Source organism: Oncorhynchus gorbuscha, linkage group LG17, assembly GCF_021184085.1.
Source record: "Oncorhynchus gorbuscha isolate QuinsamMale2020 ecotype Even-year linkage group LG17, OgorEven_v1.0, whole genome shotgun sequence".
Lineage (NCBI taxonomy): Eukaryota > Metazoa > Chordata > Actinopteri > Salmoniformes > Salmonidae > Oncorhynchus > Oncorhynchus gorbuscha.
Window position 1 is genome coordinate 21,780,744 of NC_060189.1, and position 21,169 is coordinate 21,801,912.

Below are 21,169 nucleotides of genomic sequence, written 5' to 3' on the forward strand. Positions count from 1 at the left end.
AGTCTACCACCATAACCCCTAACGTTCCTATGCTGGAGTCTACCACCATAACCCCTAATGTCCCTATGCTGAGTCTACCACCATAACTCCTAACTTCCCTATGCTGGAGTCTACCACCATAACCCCTAATGCTCCCTATGCTGGAGTCTACCACCATAACTCCTAACTTCCCTATGCTGGAGTCTACCACCATAACCCCTAACCCATATGCTGGAGTCTACCACCATAACCCCTAACGCTATGCTGGAGTCTACCACCATAACCCCTAACTTCCCTATGCTGGAGTCTACCACCATAACCCTTAACTCCCTATGCTGGAGTCTACCACCATAACCCCTAACGTTCATATGCTGGAGTCTACCACCATAACCCCTAACGTTCTGCTGGAGTCTACCACCATAACCCCTAATGTCCCTATGCTGGAGTCTACCACCATAACTCCTAACTTCCCTATGCTGGAGTCTACCACCATAACCCCTAATGTCCCTATGCTGGAGTCTACCACCATAACCCCTAATGTTCATATGCTGGATTCTTCCACCATAACCCCTAACGTTCATATGCTGGAGTCTACCACCATAACCCCTAACGTTCAAATGCTGGAGTCTACCACCATAACCCTAACGTTCAAATGCTGGAGTCTACCACCATAACCCCTAATGTCCCTATGCTGGAGTCTACCACCATAACCCCTAACGTTCATATGCTGGAATCTACCAACATAACCCCTAACGTTCAAATGCTGGAGTCTACCACCATAACCCCTAATGTCCCTATGCTGGAGTCTACCACCATAACCCCTAACGTTCATATGCTGGAGTCTACCACCATAACCCCTAACTTCCCTATGCTGGAGTCTACCACCATAACCCTTAATTTCCCTATGCTGGAGTCTACCACCATAACCCCTAACTTCCCTATGCTGGAGTCTACCACCATAACCCCTAACGTTCCTATGCTGGAGTCTACCACCATAACCCCTAATGTCCCTATGCTGGAGTCTACCACCATAACTCCTAACTTCCCTATGCTGGAGTCTACCACCATAACCCCTAATGTCCCTATGCTGGAGTCTACCACCATAACCCCTAATGTTCATATGCTGGATTCTTCCACCATAACCCCTAACGTTCATATGCTGGAGTCTACCACCATAACCCCTAACGTTCAAATGCTGGAGTCTACCACCATAACCCCTAACGTTCAAATGCTGGAGTCTACCACCATAACCCCTAATGTCCCTATGCTGGAGTCTACCACCATAACCCCTAACGTTCATATGCTGGAATCTACCAACATAACCCCTAACGTTCAAATGCTGGAGTCTACCACCATAACCCCTAATGTCCCTATGCTGGAGTCTACCACCATAACCCCTAACGTTCATATGCTGGAGTCTACCACCATAACCCCTAACTTCCCTATGCTGGAGTCTACCACCATAACCCTTAACTTCCCTATGCTGGAGTCTACCACCATAACCCCTAACTTCCCTATGCTGGAGTCTACCACCATAACCCCTAACGTTCCTATGCTGGAGTCTACCACCATAACCCCTAATGTCCCTATGCTGGAGTCTACCACCATAACTCCTAACTTCCCTATGCTGGAGTCTACCACCATAACCCCTAATGTCCCTATGCTGGAGTCTACCACCATAACCCCTAACGTTCATATGCTGGAGTCTACCACCATAACCCCTAACGTTCAAATGCTGGAGTCTACCACCATAACCCCTAACGTTCAAATGCTGGAGTCTACCACCATAACCCCTAATGTCCCTATGCTGGAGTCTACCACCATAACCCCTAACGTTCATATGCTGGAATCTACCAACATAACCCCTAACGTTCAAATGCTGGAGTCTACCACCATAACCCCTAATGTCCCTATGCTGGAGTCTACCACCATAACCCCTAACGTTCATATGCTGGAGTCTACCACCATAACCCCTAACTTCCCTATGCTGGAGTCTACCACCATAACCCTTAATTTCCCTATGCTGGAGTCTACCACCATAACCCCTAATTCCCTATGCTGGAGTCTACCACCATAACCCCTAACGTTCCTATGCTGGAGTCTACCACCATAACCCCTAATGTCCCTATGCTGGAGTCTACCACCATAACTCCTAACTTCCCTATGCTGGAGTCTACCACCATAACCCCTAATGTCCCTATGCTGGAGTCTACCACCATAACCCCTAATGTTCATATGCTGGATTCTTCCACCATAACCCCTAACGTTCATATGCTGGAGTCTACCACCATAACCCCTAACGTTCAAATGCTGGAGTCTACCACCATAACCCCTAACGTTCAAATGCTGGAGTCTACCACCATAACCCCTAATGTCCCTATGCTGGAGTCTACCACCATAACCCCTAACGTTCATATGCTGGAATCTACCAACATAACCCCTAACGTTCAAATGCTGGAGTCTACCACCATAACCCCTAATGTCCCTATGCTGGAGTCTACCACCATAACCCCTAACGTTCATATGCTGGAGTCTACCACCATAACCCCTAACTTCCCTATGCTGGAGTCTACCACCATAACCCTTAACTTCCCTATGCTGGAGTCTACCACCATAACCCCTAACTTCCCTATGCTGGAGTCTACCACCATAACCCCTAACGTTCCTATGCTGGAGTCTACCACCATAACCCCTAATGTCCCTATGCTGGAGTCTACCACCATAACTCCTAACTTCCCTATGCTGGAGTCTACCACCATAACCCCTAATGTCCCTATGCTGGAGTCTACCACCATAACCCCTAACGTTCATATGCTGGATTCTTCCACCATAACCCCTAACGTTCATATGCTGGAGTCTACCACCATAACCCCTAACTTCCCTATACTGGAGTCTACCACCATTACCCCTAATGTCCCTATGCTGAAGTCTACCACCATAACCCCTAATGTCCCTATGCTGGAGTCTACCACCATAACCCCTAATGTCCCTATGCTGGAGTCTACCACCATAACCCCTAACGTTCAAATGCTGGAGTCTACCACCATAACCCCTAATGTCCCTATGCTGGAGTCTACCACCATAACCCCTAACGTTCATATGCTGGATTCTTCCACCATAACCCCTAACGTTCATATGCTGGAGTCTACCACCATAACCCCTAACTTCCCTATACTGGAGTCTACCACCATTACCCCTAATGTCCCTATGCTGGAGTCTACCACCATAACCCCTAATGTCCCTATGCTGGAGTCTACCACCATAACCCCTAATGTCCCTATGCTGGAGTCTACCACCATAACCCCTAACGTTCAAATGCTGGAGTCTACCACCATAACCCCTAATGTCCTCCCTGCACAGACCATACAAACACTCCACACCGCGTGGCCGCGGCCACCCTAATCTGGTGGTCCCAGCGCGCACGACCCACGTGGAGTTCCAGGTCTCCGGTAGCCTCTGGAACTGCCGATCTGCGGCCAACAATGCAGAGTTCATCTCAGCCTATGCCTCCCTCCAGTCCCTCGACTTCTTGGCACTGACGGAAACATGGATCACCACAGATAACACTGCTACTCCGACTGCTCTCTCTTCGTTCGCCCACGTGTTCTCGCACACCCCGAGAGCTTCTGATCAGCGGGCTGGTGGCACCGGGATCCTCATCTCTCCCAAGTGGTCATTCTCTCTTTCTCCCCTTACCCATCTGTCTATCGCCTCCTTTGAATTCCATGCTGTCACAGTTACCAGCCCTTTCAAGCTTAACATCCTTATCATTTATCGCCCTCCAGGTTCCCTCTGAGAGTTAATCAATGAGCTTGATGCCTTGATAAGCTCCTTTCCTGAGGACGGCTCACCTCTCACAGTTCTGGGCGACTTCAACCTCCCCACGTCTACCTTTGACTCATTCCTCTCTGCCTCCTTCTTTCCACTCCTCTCCTCTTTTGACCTCACCCTCTCACCTTCCCCCCCTACTCACAAGGCAGGCAATACACTCGACCTCATCCTTACTAGATGCTGTTCTTCCACTAACCTCATTGCAACTCCCCTCCAAGTCTCCGACCACTACCTTGTATCCTTTTCCCTCTCGCTCTCATCCAACACTTCCCACACTGCCCCTACTTGGATGGTATCGCGCCGTCCCAACCTCCGCTCTCTCTCCCCCGCTACTCTCTCCTCTTCCATCCTATCATCTCTTCCCTCTGCTCAAACCTTCTCCAACCTATCTCCTGATTCTGCCTCCTCAACCCTCCTCTCCTCCCTTTCTGCATCCTTTGACTCTCTATGTCCCCTATCCTCCAGGCCGGCTCGGTCCTCCCCTCCCGCTCCGTGGCTCGACGACTCATTGCGAGCTCACAGAACAGGGCTCCGGACAGCCGAGCGGAAATGGAGGAAAACTCGCCTCCCTGCGGACCTGGCATCCTTTCACTCCCTCTTCTCTACATTTTCCTCCTCTGTCTCTGCTGCTAAAGCCACTTTCTACCACTCTAAATTCCAAGCATCTGCCTCTAACCCTAGGAAGCTCTTTGCCACCTTCTCCTCCCTCCTGAATCCTCCTCTCCCCCCCCTCCTCCCTCTCTGCAGATGACTTCGTCAACCATTTTGAAAAGAAGGTCGACGACATCCGATCCTCATTTGCTAAGTCAAACGACACCGCTGGTTCTGCTCACACTGCCCTACCCTGTGCTCTGACCTCTTTCTCCCCTCTCTCTCCAGATGAAATCTCGCGTCTCGTGACGGCCGGCCGCCCAACAACCTGCCCGCTTGACCCTATCCCCTCCTCTCTTCTCCAGACCATTTCCGGAGACCTTGTCCCTTACCTCACCTCGCTCATCATCTCATCCCTGACCGCTGGCTACGTCCCTTCCGTCTTCAAGAGAGCGAGAGTTGCACCCCTTCTGAAAAAACCTACACTCGATCCCTCCGATGTCAACAACTACAGACCAGTATCCCTTCTTTCTTTTCTCTCCAAAACTCTTGAACGTGCCGTCCTTGGCCAGCTCTCCCGCTATCTCTCTCAGAATGACCTTCTTGATCCAAATCAGTCAGGTTTCAAGACTAGTCATTCAACTGAGACTGCTCTTCTCTGTATCACGGAGGCGCTCCGCACTGCTAAAGCTAACTCTCTCTCCTCTGCTCTCATCCTTCTAGACCTATCGGCTGCCTTCGATACTGTGAACCATCAGATCCTCCTCTCCACCCTCTCCGAGTTGGGCATCTCCGGCGCGGCCCACGCTTGGATTGCGTCCTACCTGACAGGTCGCTCCTACCAGGTGGCGTGGCGAGAATCTGTCTCCTCATCACGCGCTCTCACCACTGGTGTCCCCAGGGCTCTGTTCTAGGCCCTCTCCTATTCTCGCTATACACCAAGTCACTTGGCTCTGTCATAACCTCACATGGTCTCTCCTATCATTGCTATGCAGACAACACACAATTAATCTTCTCCTTTCCCCCTTCTGATGACCAGGTGGCGAATCGCATCTCTGCATGTCTGGCAGACATATCAGTGTGAATGACGGATCACCACCTCAAGCTGAACCTCGGCAAGACGGAGCTGCTCTTCCTCCCGGGGAAGGACTGCCCGTTCCATGATCTCGCCATCACGGTTGACAACTCCATTGTGTCCTCCTCCCAGAGCGCTAAGAACCTTGGCGTGATCCTGGACAACACCCTGTCGTTCTCAACTAACATCAAGGTGGTGGCCCGTTCCTGTAGGTTCATGCTCTACAACATCCGCAGAGTACGACCCTGCCTCACACAGGAAGCGGCGCAGGTCCTAATCCAGGCACTTGTCATCTCCCGTCTGGATTACTGCAACTCGCTGTTGGCTGGGCTCCCTGCCTGTGCCATTAAACCCCTACAACTCATCCAGAACGCCGCAGCCCGTCTGGTGTTCAACCTTCCCAAGTTCTCTCACGTCACCCCGCTCCTCCGCTCTCTCCACTGGCTTCCAGTTGAAGCTCGCATCCGCTACAAGACCATGGTGCTTGCCTACGGGGCTGTGAGGGGAACGGCACCTCAGTACCTCCAGGCTCTGATCAGGCCCTACACCCAAACAAGGGCACTGCGTTCATCCACCTCTGGCCTGCTCGCCTCCCTACCACTGAGGAAGTACAGTTCCCGCTCAGCCCAGTCAAAACTGTTCGCTGCTCTGGCCCCCCCAATGGTGGAACAAACTCCCTCACGACGCCAGGACAGCGGAGTCAATCACCACCTTCCGGAGACACCTGAAACCCCACCTCTTTAAGGAATACCTAGGATAGGATAAAGTAATCCTTCTCACCCCCCCCCCTTAAAATATTTAGATGCACTATTGTAAAGTGGCTGTTCCACTGGATGTCATAAGGTGAATGCACCAATTTGTAAGTCGCTCTGGATAAGAGCGTCTGCTAAATGACTTAAATGTAAATGTAAATGTCCCTATGCTGGAGTCTACCACCATAACCAAACATAACCAGACAAAATAAAATGTTACTTGTTAAACAAAATCTCTTTCTCTGAACAATTGTATTGTATAAAATGAGTGGCATAGTGTAAGCTAGGGACACTGCTGTTATGAATCTTATATGTACAATGAGGTCTGCAATTATTGACACCATTGAAAAAGATGAGTGAATATGACAGTATAAAATAAATAATACAAAATACTGAACTATATTGTATACAACAAGACAAATTGGAAATTATGTTATTTTATTCTAATATAATTGCCCAGAGAAAGAGATTTGTTTAACAAGTAACAATTTATTTTCTCAAAAAGTAGGGGTCAGAAATATTGACATACCTTTCAATAACCTTTTGCAATGGACATCTCTGTCTCTGGCCTTGAAACTCATTGAAAACTTGTGGTTTGAATTGAAGAGGGCAGACAAAGGATATCAAGGATCTGAAAGATCCCTCCCAGTGTGTTCTCCAACTCATAAAACATTTTAGAAAAAGGGTCAGTGCTGTTATCCTTGCAAGGTGAGGTATTGAAAGGTATTGAAAACAGGGATGTCAATCATTTTGACCCCTACCTTTTTGAGAATTTTTTTATTACTTTTTCAACAAAATCTCTTTCCCTGAACAATTGTATTAGTATAAAATACTTGTTTGTAGCATACAAAAGAGCTCTGTATTTGAATTATTTATTTCATACCATAAGTTTTGCTCATCTTTATCAAGTGTCAATCATTTTGTACCACGATACAGTAATCAATTATATTACATATCATTAAATTTGCTGTACTTGGACATAATTCACCCACATTTACGTGTCCATAATTAGTTGAAAATATACTGCTTTATATGAGCTGCTCTTTGATAAAGTCTTGTTGGGCCTCCCAGGTGGCGCAGTGGTTAAGGGCAGCGCCAGCTGTACTGCAGAGCCAGCTGTGCCACCAGAGACTCTGGGTTCTCAGTGTTTCCTCCGACACATTGGTGCGGCTGGCTTCCGGGTTGGATGGCGCTGCGTTAAGAAGCAGTGCGGCTTGGTTTGGTTGTGTATCGGAGGACGCATGACTTTCAACCTTCGTCTCTCCCGAGCCCGCACAGGAGTTGTAGCGATGAGACAATACTAAACAATTGGATACCACGAAATTGAGGAGATAAAGGGGGTTAAAAAATAAAATAAAAAAGATAAAGTATTGTTGGAGAACTGATTAATGTTGATATGGGAACATGGCTGGTGGCCCACTGTAACAAGTTCTCATGACACACCATCACATTTAACACAACAAAGATGCCATCAGTAGAATACCCAACATCTGCCATGATGCATTGTGGGAGTTGAGGAAATCACTACTGCAGCGTTCTCCAACTCGGCATGCAATCACACTGGCAGCCTCCTCTGCTCTCCTCCCCCAGACAGCCCTCTAATCAGCTGCAGTGACCCCCGTTATGACTAACCACTGCATGCCAACAGCCCGGTCTTCACCCTGGCACCAGAGTGGAGAGGCCCCCAGTCACACTTCAGATTAACCTGATTTATAAAGGGAGAGATGGAGGGGAAGGTGGGGACAAGGTTGAGGGAGTAGAGTATCAATGCTGGGAGGGACATGTCCCCCTCCAAGGATAATTCCATCACAAGGCTAATGTGCTAAGTGTTGCATAAGCGTATCATTCTGTGCTCTCCCTATGTACATAGTGCGGAGCTGAGAAGGAATTTAATTTAATTCCATCTGACAGGGACACTATGGCGTGAGGGAGGCTGTCGGGAGGTGGGGGTGGGTGAGATGGAGAATGGAGCTGGGACCACAGAGCAGGGTAAACCTGGCTGTGTTTTCAGAAATGGACCTAGTTTTTCACTCTAAAACATGAAAAGGCTTTTAAGGCCTGTGTGTCTTTTGAGGTTGAGTAACGAAAGGCTCGAAATAGACAGAAAATACACTACTGTTTTTTTGTTTTTTTCACTCCGTATGCCCGGTTCTCTGGTTCTGTGTAGCACTGTGAAGTGCAGATGTTGGCAGTACTGAACCAAATATTTATACACTACGCTTGTGTTTCCTGTACAAGCAGATCAATCAATATTTACTCATGAGTGAAATGCAAACTGATACAGTCATCCGATGCCAGTGATGATAGGCTGATACCGTCACAAACAGAATAGCTGCTCTCACTGCTCTGTGCTATTCTATGAGGCATCATTGATGAGGCATCATCTATGAGGCATCAATGCCATGCAGACCTGCAGATAACAGAACACAACAGCATTCATTATACATCACTGTATTCCTTCTATGTGTTTCCATTCGGTATACATGGACATTACGAAGTAAAGAACCAAGTATTTGGACCCAAATAAAAAAACACAGTATCTTGATTCATGTTCAACAAAATTAATTGAAAAGGAGGAGCTAGGCAGCGTAACCTAGTGGTTAGAGCGTTGGACTAGTAACCGGAAGGTTGCAAGTTCAAACCCCTGAGCTGACAAGGTACAAATCTGTCTTTCTGCCCCTGAACAGGCAGTTAACCCACTGTTCCTAGGCTGTCATTGAAAATAAGAATTTGTTCTTAACTGACTTGCCTAGTTAAATAAAGGTCAAATAAAAAATAAATAAAAAATATTGGTTTACAAGATGTAATAACATGCATCTGCACTTATACCGACCTCTCACAAATCTACTAAACTTATGAATGTCCAGATAACAATATCTTATAGATTTCTCAGCCCATAGGAAAATAAGTACACATGCATGTGGAGCTAAACTTGCACTTGCTGTAATAATGGTTTCTGGTCACATACAGTGGGGCAAAAAAGTATTTAGTGAGCCACCAATTGTGCAAGATCTCCCACTTAAAAAGATGAGAGAGGCCTGTAATTTTCATCATAGGTACACTTCAACTATGACAGACAAAATGAGAAAAAAATCCAGAAAATCAGATTGTAGGATTTTTAATGAATTTATTTGCAAATTGTGGTGGAAAATAAGTATTTGGTCAATAACAAAAGTTTATTTCAATACTTTTGTTATATACCCTTTGTTGGCAATGACAGAGGTCAAACGTTTTCTGTAAGTCTTCACAAGGTTTTCACACACTGTTGCTGGTATTTTGGCCCATTCCTCCATGCAGATCTCCTCTAGAGCAGTGATGTTTTGGGGCTGTTGCTGGGCAACACAGACTTTCAACTCCCTCCAAAGATTTTTTATGGGGTTGAGATCTGGAGACTGGCTAGGTCACTCCAGGACCTTGAAATGCTTCTTACGAAGCCACTCCTTCGTTGCCCGGGCAGTGTGTTTGGGATCATTGCCATGCTAAAAGACCCAGCCACGTTTCATCTTCAATGCCCTTGCTGATGGAAGGAGGTTTTCACTCAAAATCTCATGATACATGGCCCCATTCATTCTTTCCTTTACACAGATCAGTCGTCCTGGGCCCTTTGCAGGAAAACTGCCCCAAAGCATGATGTTTCCACCCCCATGCTTCACAGTAGGTATGGTGTTCTTTGGATGCAACTCAACATTCTTTGTCCTCCAAACATGACGAGTTGAGTTTTTACCAAAAAGTTATATTTTGGTTTCATCTGACCATATAACATTCTCCCAATCTTCTTCTCGTTCTTGTGATCAAGATCTTGCGTGGAGCCCCAGATCGAGGGAGATTATCAGTGGTCTTGTATGTCTTCCATTTCTTAATAATTGCTCCCACAGTTGATTTCTTCTTCCCAGCCTGGTGCAGGTCTACAATTTTGTTTCTGGTGTCCTTTGACAGCTCTGTGGTCTTGGCCATAGTGGAGTTTGAAGTGTGACTGTTTGAGGTTGTGGACAGGTGTCTTTTATATGGATAACAAGTTCAAACAGGTGCCATTAATACAGGTAACGAGTGGAGGACAGAGGAGCCTCTTAAAGAAGAAGTTACAGGTCTGTGAGAGCCAGTAATGTTGCTTGTTTGTAGGTGACCAAATACTTATTTTCCACCATAATTTGCAAATAAATAAATTAAAAATCCTACAATGTGATTTTCTGGATTTTGTCTTCTCATTTTGTCTGTCATAGTTGAAAATTACAGGCCTCTCATCTTTTTAAGTGGGAGAACTTGCACTATTGGTGGCTGACTAAATACTTTTTTGCCCCACTTTAAATGCCTCTGAACTACAGGGACTTGACCCCATGCAGCTTGGCTTGAATCCTACCAAAGTGCTGAAGCAAAACTTGGGCAGATGCTGTCAAGGATATCAAAAGCCAAAGAGGATGAGGCCATTCTAAATTGTGCTACACTGGTTTATTTCTTTCTAACTCCATGAACACACCAGCAATATAGCATGAATCCAAATATCTGCCATGAACACAGAACCAATCACTTTGACACCAGTCTCTTTGACAATTACATTTTAAACGATTGATAGCTCAGAACAAACAATCATTTAAAATCACTTGTCAAAGGGACACATTGTAACGGTTTTCTTGGTGTGATGAAGGAGAGTCGGACCAAACTGCAGCGTGTAGATTGTGATCCATGTGTAATAAAAACAAAGTAAACACGAATCAATACAAAAACAATAAACGTAATGAAAACCGAAACAGCCTAAACTGGTGCAAACTAACACTAGACAGTTACAAGGACACTAAGGACAATCACCCACGATAAACTCAAAGAATATGGCTGCCTAAATATGGTTCCCAATCAGAGACAACGATAAACACCTGCCTCTGATTGAGAACCACTCCAGACAGCCATAGACTTTGCTAGATCACCCCACTAGCTACAATCCCAATACATACACACCAAAACCCCAAGACAAAACACACCACAATACAAAAACCCCATGCCACACCCTGGCCTGACCCAATACATGAAGATAAACACAAAATACTTCGACCAGGGCGTGACAGAACCCCCCCCCCCAAGGTGCGGACTCCCGAACGCACCTCAAAACAATAGGGAGGGTCCAGGTGGGCGTCTGTCCATGGTGGCGGCTCCGGCGCGGGACGTGGACACCACTCAGTAAATGTCTTAATCCCCTCTCCTTGTGTCCCTGGATAGTCCACCCTCGCCGCCGACCATGGCCTAGTAGTCCTCACCCAGAACCCCACTGGACTGAGGAGCAGATCGGGACTGAAGGACAGCTCGGGACTGAGGCAGCTCGGGAGTGAGAGGAAGCTCAGGAGTGAGAGGAAGCTCAGGAGTGAGAGGAAGCTCAGGAGTGAGAGGAAGCTCAGGAGTGAGAGGAAGCTCAGGCAGGTAGATAGATCTACCAGATCCTGGCTGGCTGGTGGTCTCAGCAGATCCTGGCTGATTGGCAGATCCTGGCCGACTGGCAGTTCAGGCAGATCTGGAAGAGTCTGGTTGACTAGCAGATCTGGAAGAGTCTGGTTGACTAGCAGATCTGGAAGAGTCTGGTTGACTGGCAGATCTGGAAGAGTCTGGTTGACTGGCAGATCTGGAAGAGTCTGGTTGACTGGCAGATCTGGAAGAGTCTGGCTGACTGGCAGATCTGGAAGAGTCTGGCTGACTGGCAGATCTGGAAGAGTCTGGCTGACTGGCGGATCCTGGCAGACTGAAAGATCTGGCTGCTCCATGCTGACTGGCAGCTCTGGCTGCTCCATGTAGGCTGACAGCTCTGGCGGCTTCTTACAGACTAGCAGCTCTGGCGGCTCCGTGCAGACTGGCAGCTCCTTGCAGACTGACAGCTCCTTACAACTGACAGCTCCTTGCAGACTGGCAGCTCCTTGCAGACTGGCAGCTCCTTGCAGACTGACAGCTCCTTGCAGGCTGACAGCTCTGGCTGCTTCATGCAGACTGACAGCTCTGGCTGCTTCATGCAGACTGACAGCTCTGGATGCTTCATGCAGACTGACAGCTCTGGATGATCCATGCAGACTGACAGCTCTGACTGATCCATGCAGACTGACAGCTCTGACTGCTCCATGCAGGCTGACAGCTCTGGCGGCTTCTTACAGACTAGCAGCTCTGGCAGCTCTGGCAGCTCCGTGTAGACTGGCAGCTCCTTGCAGACTGGCAGCTCCTTGCAGACTGGCAGCTCCTTGCAGACTGACAGCTCCTTGCAGACTGACAGCTCTGGCTGCTCCTTGCAGGCTGACAGCTCTTTGCAGACTGGCAGCTCCTTGCAGACTGGCAGTTCTGGCTGCTTCATGCAGACTGACAGCCTGATAGCCTTTCTCACTTCTAATTTGTATGAATTCTAGTATGTCAGTGGCCCTGTAAACAACATACCTCAGACCCCAAACATGCCTTCACACCCTACGCTCATCTTCAGATCTAACAACAGCCATACTCCCCGTGAGCAGCTTTAACAGGCAGACAAGCCTCTCAGCTATCCCGTCAATCTATTATGGACAGGACTGGTGAGGGATAGCTTATGCACCCCCCTACCGTAGTTATATCAGCCAGATTTGGAGATGTTGAGTGGGAGGGGGTAGAAAGAGATACAGAGAGATAAGAGAGGTATTAGATTTGAGTCCGCCAAGCTCAAGTGAGCGTTTTCCCTATTTTGCCCTGATTCCATTTCTATCTTGTTTTGGCAGGCTTGTACTGATGTATGGAGAGTGTAGGTAACTATGCTTGTAGGATTAGTAGCGTGTCCACTGTGTTCAGCCCTCCTCTGATCCAATTTTAGGACACAGTTTCTCCTGACGCATGTTTGTTGTGCACAAGATTTGTGTCAAATTGTGAGGTGTGGGTGGGAGAAAGGACAGAAGGTAATCCTCTTTCCGTTTGTCAATGCAGAAATAAGCATAATGAAAGGCTAAATAGCACAGCTGGATCTGTGCCGTGCTCTTCTATCAGCTTTATTATGATGACCATTTTGCCCTTTGAGTGTAATGAGACTGTGTTGTCCCTCAAGGGGCCGGGGGTGGAGGTGTCTGTCTTCTCAGCGCACACACAATCACGCACACGCGCACGCGCACGCACGCACGCACGCACGCACGCACGCACGCACGCACACACACACACACACACACACACACACACACACACACACACACACACACACACACTCTGAGGGTAAGAGAAAGGTAAACAAGAACTGGACGTGACTGGACGGCACAATTTCAGTGTTTATGACTGTGGTTGATGCTGTCCTTTCATTCAGTAGGACTGCCTGTTTTCTCTAAAAAGTCACTTCTAGAGGCAATAACAGAGATGAGTCAACATGTGTGATGATTATTGTGTTAAACAGGTGTAATGAAGCTAGATTCATATGAGACAAAAAGGCACACTCCCTACATGCATATTTCATTAATAGGTGGTCTGATGTATCATGCAAGTCGTGTGCAAGCAAAAAGCGAGACATGCTATAGAACCTGCACTAAGTTAATTGTTGCCAGAGTGTGACTGTGCTCCCAGCAGCCGTGTTATAGCATGCCAGACAGTAGAGTCACTAGGGACAGACCTTCCTCATAGAGGAAAAATTTATTTTATTTGCTGATAATCCATAATCATGTTACAATTACTCAATATAACAGGAGCTATTTGAGCAGAGGGCACGGGACACTAAAATACAACGTATTCAAGGAGATGAATTACACACATCAAATGTGGAATAAGGGCTAGACAAAAATAAAATGCTATGAAAATAAAGAAGGTTAATTTGTGCATGCTGCTTACCCCTCCCAAGTGTGGTCTTTATTTGAGCAAGTGCTACAACAACAGCCTTTCCCAACCGTATTATTATATCGCTAGCTCAAATGAAGATCACACATGGGAGCAGAACCAGATTATTTTCACATTCATGGCTATAAAAAGAACAACATCTTTGAAAAGTGAGAATGTAAAATTCACTGAACTACATCATCTGTCCCTGCAAGAGATAAAGACTCCTGTGAAGTAAGAAAGTCAGAACTGTCTCAACCTTCTTCTGCAGTGAGCTAAATCGGGGTCACAAAGTGTTTCTTGGTAAACAAATCTACTTTGAAACCAAAGTATACACCTCACACACATGGTTATGGGCCTAAAAAAAACAAGACACCTGTACCATGTCAGATATAGAGTTGAAATGTATTACATTTTTTTACATTTTCATCCCAATATTACACTTTAGATACATCACAGAAGACTGAAATATAACATAACCGTTTGACAGGGAAACACTGTATTTACTGTGTTACATGTTTTTATTGTTTATTAATTATCAAACATATGAAAAACATTCCACCCATGAGGTCACTGGTCATTAGACTGCATCAACCACGGACATTCTGGTTAGAAAAAAAACCTGAATGATTTTTTATCATGTTTTTAGTCACTGAATGAACAGAAAACAGCCCCAGATATGGAGCCAGAGACAGGACAATACATAAATGTCCTTATCCAACAACTTTGTGCTTTCTGAGCTTGTAGGGTAGACACAGTGCATGACTGCACATCACTTTTGGTTGAATGTTCAAAGTATGGAGTGGAGGAATAGTCTGAGAGAAGGAACAGACCAAAGAGAGAGAGAGAGCGAGAGGGGAAGGGGGGGTATTGAGTGAGGGCTGTCACTGTCGCCTGCCACTGACGTTTCACTTGTTTTGCTGTCTCACTTTATTATCTTGCTGCATGTTGTCATCCCTCCTCAACACCAAGAGACTCAATGTCTTTATATGTCAACCTTGACTGGCTTCGCTGGCTATAAACAAGCCGTGATAAGAGGGATTTGAGAAGAGGACGGGGAGCTTGACAAAGAATATACATCATTCTGCCTGAATTAGATTGGCACAGATTCTCCAGGCCCAGTAAGTGGGAGACAAAATGGCTTTGTTCTCCACTAGGCCAGATTCGATGAAACACTAACATGTACGAGTCATGTACATTAAAAGTTAGCTCTTATCTAGCCCAAGAACTTTGACATAATGACATTGTAAATGCAGCACATCTCAAGTCATCATCTTTGATGTGCTATTCACTGCATGTCTACAGGGATGCTGCTGACACATGCCTGTACCAAATGAGTGCTCTAATGAGTCCTAGCCCCCAAACCGCCCGGTCATATATTGTACTTCTAACTGTACCACAGGCCTATAGGCAGTAGGTAAGTAAAGTATACTACTGACACACACTCTGTCTAATTTATGATGCTCCTTGCTTCCACCAGTCCTTTAAACAATCTGACTCTCAGCGGATAAAGTCGTATCAGTGGGTGGGGTTATATCCTTCCTGTTTGGCCCTGTCCGGGGGTGTCCTCGGATGGGGCCACAGTGTCTCCTGACCCCTCCTGTCTCAGCCTCCAGTATTTATGCTGCAGTAGTTTATGTGTCGGGGGGCTGGGGTCAGTTTGTTTATCTGGAGTACTTCTCCTGTCCTATTCAGGTGTCCTGTGTGAATCTAAGTGTGCGTTCTCTAATTCCCTCCTTCTCTCTTTCTTTCTCTCTCTCGGAGGACCTGAGCCCTAGGACCATGCCCCGGGACTACCTGACATGATGACTCCTTGCTGTCCCCAGTCCACCTGGCCATGCTGCTGCTCCAGTTTCAACTGGCCTGGGCCCTAGGACCATGTCCCAGGACTACCTGACATGAGGACTCCTTGCTGTCCCCAGTCCACCTGGCCATGCTCCTGCTCCAGTTTCAACTGTTCTGCCTTACTATTATTCAACCATGCTGGTCATTTATGAACATTTGAACATCTTGGCCACGTTCTGTTATAATCTCCACCCGGCACAGCCAGAAGAGGACTGGCCACCCCACATATGCTCTCTCTAATTCTCTCTTTCTTTCTCTCTCTCGGAGGACCTGAGCCCTAGGACCGTGCCCCAGGACTACCTGACATGATGGCTCCTTGCTGTCCCCAGTCCACCTGACTGTGCTGCTGCTCCAGTTTCAACTGTTCTGCCTTATTATTATTTGACCATGCTGGTCATTTATGAACATTTGAACATCTTGGTCATGTTCTGTTATAATCTCTACCCGGCACAGCCAGAAGAGGACTGGCCACCCCACATAGCCCGGTTCCTCTCTAGGTTTCTTCCTAGGTTTTGGCCTTTCTAGGGAGTTTTTCCTAGCCACCGTGCTTTTACACCTGCATTGTTTGCTGTTTGGGGTTTTAGGCTGGGTTTCTGTACAGCACTTTTGAGATATCAGCTGATGTACGAAGGGCTATATAAATACATTTGATTTGATTTGATTTGATCATCTGGCCGGATCAATGAAGCAGGTCAAATGGCCTCTCAGGGGTCTAATTTATTGATGCATTGGGCCTCCCTAGCGAGCTTTACTGTACACCCTTCTCCCTATGAAGCCATGATTCATCTTTCACCGCTTCATCCTCAGCGCACCTCTCCCAGAGACAAAATGACAAAGATTTTTAAATCTCCCATGTTGTCAATTTGCGGCAGCTCAGTTCTTATTCCTTCATCCAGTATGGCCGCTGTCTCATCACACAATGTGACTGCTGGGCACCCCGTCCTCATTTTACTTGGTCATGGCCATTGGCCACAGTAAGCTTTTAATAACCACTCTCCTCTCCTCAGCTCTCCTCTCCCCTAGCGGACATAACTGCTAAACAAGCATTCCTCTGGCAGGCCAACATGTGCACACAGTGCTGGGCTATATGGTAAGGGTACATACAGTATAGGAAGAAGTATGTCCCAGCAGCACATGTGTGCTTCTCCATGGGGTGCATAATTTCATTTGCCATCGCTCTGACAGCACTCTAAGGCCGTGCTAGACCGTGAAGGGAAAAATTAGAAAAAAGGCTCCAAAAGAAGTCATGAAGTGAGTAGAGGACCCATGAGTGTGCATGACGCGTCACTCACGCCCAGGTAACATACTCTATGTCCATCTGGCTCTGTGTGGAATATTAAAACTCTCCTTTCATCTACTCTTTCTATCCCTCCCTACCTGGCCTTCTTGAATATCAGTGAGAAACCTGAGACACAAACACATGGCGTGTTCGTTACCGCTGGCTGTGGTATACAGAGTGACCAAGCTGTAGCCTCCCCCCACCAATTAATTAAACATACTTACAAAATGTAGAATGGGGTAAATTAATGACTGATCAAGTTGCATGAGTGCTGATTATTGATTAACCTCAATTAAATCCTCCAGCACCTAGGAGTGGAGCCTCTGCCACTCCTAACCTTCTCTGGTTTGGGGGAGCTGAGCTCTATAGATCTGTTGATCCAGGATGTCCCAGAGCAGCACTTCCCTGTCTGATGGCTCTAACTGGCCCTTAGCCTGCTAGGTAAAAGAAACATCCCTGTGCTGTGCTGCAGGTGCACAGGGGCCATTCAGCTGAGTCAAACGGGGTCAACTACTCACAACTTTACTAATGGTATGAGAGGTAAGTGCTGTATGTCATACTGCTGCAGTCAGACTGGAATGCACCTTCTTAAGGCTAGGGGCAGTATCCTAAATTCCGGATGACTGATGTGCCCAAAGTAAACTGCCTGTTACTCCGGCCCAGAAGCTAGGATATACAGATAATTGGTAGCATTGGGTAAAAGACACTCTGAAGTTTCTAAAACTGTTAAAATAATGTTTGTGGGTATAACAGAACTTATATGATAAGTGAAAACCCGAGGACCATCCATCTGGACATTTGTTTTTAGGTCACAGGCCATTTCGATGCTAGCCTATGGGATATACAAAAAAGTGACCTAGATTGCAGTTCCTATGGCTTCCACTAGATGTCAACAGTCTTTAGACAGGGTTTCAGGCTTGTTTCTTGAAAAATGAACAAGTAGTTGTAGTTTATCCAAGGTGTCCCTCATTAGAAAAGTAGTCTTGTTGCGTGCGTGAATGAGGTTCGCACTCTTCGTTATTTATCTTCCCTATTGAACATACTACTCTCCGTATTAAATATGATCATTTATTTAGATATTAGAGTACCTGAGGATTAATTAGAAACATCCTTTGACTTGTTTGGACAAACTTTACCAATAACTTTTTGGATTCGTGTGTATGCATGTTGAACGAGTGGATTACTGAAATGAATGGTGCCAACTAAACATACTTTTTTGGATATAAAGAAGGACTTTATCAAACAAAACAACCATTCATTGTGTAGCTGGGACCCTTGGGATTGCAAACAGAGGAATATCTTCAAAGGTAAGTGATTTATTTTATCGCTATTTGTGATTTTGTGACGCCTGTGCTGGTTTGAAAAAGTATTTTGATGTGGGGCGCTGTCCTCAGATAATCACATGGTGTGCTTTCGCCGTAAAGCCTTTTGAAATCTGACAACACGGTTGGATTAACAAGAAGTTAAGCTTTATTTGTATTTTCATGAATGTTTGTATTTTCATGAATGTTTAATATTACGATTTATGTATTTTGACAGGATTTTAACAGGATGTTGTCATAGTGGAACGCTAGCGGGACACCTAGCCGCAAGTAACTGTCCAGTGAAAATCTCACTTTAAAAGTAAAAATTCTGTTGACTCATACCCAAATAATGTATTTGTGGCCAAAGCATAATTTGGAGGTAAAAAAAAACACTTCGAAATCCCAACCACAAACTGACTGTTTAAAAATTGCTTGCTATTTCCTCATAGAGGATGATGTCACCCTCCTGAGGAAGACAAGCAGACCAATAAGTGCTCTGACCGGTATACAGTATATGAATGACCGGTATATGCCCACACCATTCTGTTGTTTAGGTACGCTCACACCATTTCAACACAGAAAAACTGCTTTGTAACATACTTAATCAAATAAAAAGTTTAAAAAATATTGAACCTATATTGTAATTAATTATAGGTCATATTTCAGAGAAATCTGGAAACACTGGACATTTATTTTAAGACATAATTGGCAGTGTGTCCCTCCAGAGCATGTAGTTAGAGTCCTAACCACTGGTCACAGTAAAGATAAATCCATCAATGTTTTACCGTACCAGCAATCCCATGAAAACTATATACCATTATATTCTCTAATTGATTTAATTACTTAAAACAAGACTAGTGTGGCGTAGACTATTACAATAATGCAATCTATAGTATAAGACCTTGTGAAATGACATGACTGTTTAACTGTCAGTCTGCCACTGGGTCTCTGCTATTCCCTGAACATGTATTCTCTGTATCATCAATTCCACAGAGTACAGTCAGTGCTTGACTTGGAATGAAATAGGTGTTTATATTTAGGTGCAGGAACTCCACAATACTTTTGAGCTAATGTTCTAAAAGAGGAACAGGAGCACAAGCAGTAGAAAATTTGAGGGGCCGGTCCCCAGCAGAGCTCCTTCCCAAGTCAAGAACTGTGTACAGTACAACCATCCTGACTCACAAAAGGAACACATTTTGTGCATGTTGTCACTTTGCAGAAGAATAAAGCTTATGTGGATGCCTTCCCTCGGCATCCACGTAAGCATAACTATACATGCAGCAGCTGGATCCAATTCAACTCAGTGTTCGTCTGATATAAAGCTATAGAGTTCACCTGAGCTCTCAGCTCACAGTCACAGATAAGGACAGATGCATAGTGACAACAATTAAGCACCTTTATTGTCAGTGCATACATGTAATCAGCATTAAATGCTATAGCTTTGTCTGTATTATCTTCACATGATTAAATCTGTCAAAACTCTGTTTGCTCACCAGCTAAACTGAGGTTACATCCTTTCAACAGAAGCTGAGGACAGAGAGAGGGATGGAGGGAGAGAGAACGTGGGGTGGGTGGGCAGAAGGTGAAAGCAGCTCCTTTCTGAGATGCAGCCTTTCCCAGAATCCAGCACATCACCCAATCAGCTTTTCATAGTATTTTCTTCTCTCCCTTATTACCACATGGGCATACTGCATTCTGCTCTCTCTCTCCCTCCCCCTCTCTCCCTCTGTATTTGCATCTCCTCCACCAACGCTGTTGCCTGCAGACGTCACACACACACACACACACACACACACACACACACACACACACACACACACACACACACACACACACACACACACACACACACACACACACACACACACACACACACACACACACACACACACACACACACACACACACACACACACACACACACACACACACACACACACACACACACACACACACACACACACACACACACACACACACACACACACACACACACACACACACACACACACACACACACACACACACACACACACACACACACACACACACACAGTAGCCCGCTCTTTATCAATGGAGCTAAGCCACTTTTCCTTTTTTCTCCCCCATGCCCCCAGGGAATAAACAGGGTCTGTGGAGGGAGAAATTAGTGCTATAAAAATGGCAGGCTCCTTACCTTGCGGTTCGCTGAAAAGGAGAGCCTTTCCTCCAGGAAGGGCAGAGGCTTGCGAGCAAGAGTGTGCACACACACATACACTGTACACAAGCACTCGTTATACACACTCCGTCACACAAACCCTCACACAAGAATATACACACACACACAGTCGAGAAGGGCTGGCTCTCAAGCAGGCACACACTGCAGGCTGCTGCTTGCTTGAGAAAGCTTGACGCGTTCCTCCCTCCAGGCAGACGCACACACTGCCATCTCAATAGCTCTTTTTGGGGGATGATTCATCCCCAGCTTCCTCCGTGGCTAACAACTTGTCCGTGTGCCGCTACACCGCTGCCTGCTCCTGGGGACACAGGGTGGCCAGTGAAAGGGACAAAACCAGAGAGGAAAGGCAGTATCCAGGATGAGAGACTATCACAGCCATACAGAGAGCTTCTCCACCCCCCTCCTCTCTCTCTCTCTCTCTCTCTCTCTCCCTCACACACACACACACACATCCCTCCATCCCTCCTCTCTCACACACACACACACACACACACACACACACACACACACACACAC

General features: G+C 46.3%; 1 protein-coding gene across 1 annotated transcript in view; it reads right to left on the reverse strand.

Annotated features, from left to right (window-relative positions):
• Window positions 1-20,935, reverse strand: part of LOC124001381 (serine/threonine-protein kinase PAK 6) — a 42,064-nt gene extending 21,129 nt beyond the window's left edge. The window contains exon 1 of the mRNA XM_046308135.1: window positions 20,612-20,935. The gene's annotated coding sequence lies outside the window, so the exon portion shown is untranslated. The remainder of the gene's footprint in view (window positions 1-20,611) is intronic.
• Between the last annotated feature and the right edge of the window lie 234 nt (window positions 20,936-21,169).